Genomic DNA, 785 nt, shown 5'->3' with positions numbered 1-785 from the left:
GAAGAGGCTTGTTTCTCTCCATCTCACAAATGGTGTCCTTTTGGATTTACATGACCTGAGCACACAGCGCCCCCATGTGGCCTGCGAGGTGCAGGATCAGGCAGAGTCATATCTAGGTTCCTCCTGGGGAATTTGTGTTTGGGATTTGCGTCTTGGGTTCTGTGAACAGAGAGCAGGCTGGTACATCAAGAGTTCAACTTCGGTTTACACAGACTCATTCTTAGGTAGGAAGGGAGGGAGAGATAGAAAAGGTAATAAACAGAATTTTGGTGAAGAGAAAGATGATATACAAAAATGATCAGACATTGCAATCAGTGTTATAAAATAAGATTTTAGAAACTTCTCTAGTCCCCCTGAAGATCTATTAAATCCAAATTTTATTTGGAGGAAGTTTCAACTTCTTCTTTCATTAGGGAAGTGTTTAACTTAATTTTTTTATACTAGTTTATTTACAAAATTCTAATACATTGTTTTTGAGAACAGATTTTTTCAATTTCCTCACCCCCGCCCCCGCCCGCATTCTTGGAGCAGCCTGTTGATGTTTCTTTGGTGGATCTGCTGGTGGCACCCAACCACCAAACTTTTAATAAGCACCCTAGTGGTGCTTAGCCTATAACCCATCAGGGCTCCTGATAGGTGACTAGAGAAGTTTCTAAAATCTTAAACTCTTCTTCTCTGGGATCACTTACCGATGGACAGTCTGTTGTTGTTGTTATGTGCCGTCGAGTCGTTTCCGACTCATAGCGACCCTATGCACAACAGCCCTAAACCCTGCTCTATCCTGC

The sequence above is a fragment of the Elephantulus edwardii genome, unplaced genomic scaffold (assembly GCF_000299155.1).
Source record: "Elephantulus edwardii isolate Elephantulus edwardi_28Jun2011 unplaced genomic scaffold, EleEdw1.0 scaffold00209, whole genome shotgun sequence".
NCBI lineage: Eukaryota > Metazoa > Chordata > Mammalia > Macroscelidea > Macroscelididae > Elephantulus > Elephantulus edwardii.
This window is presented reverse-complemented; position numbering follows the sequence as displayed.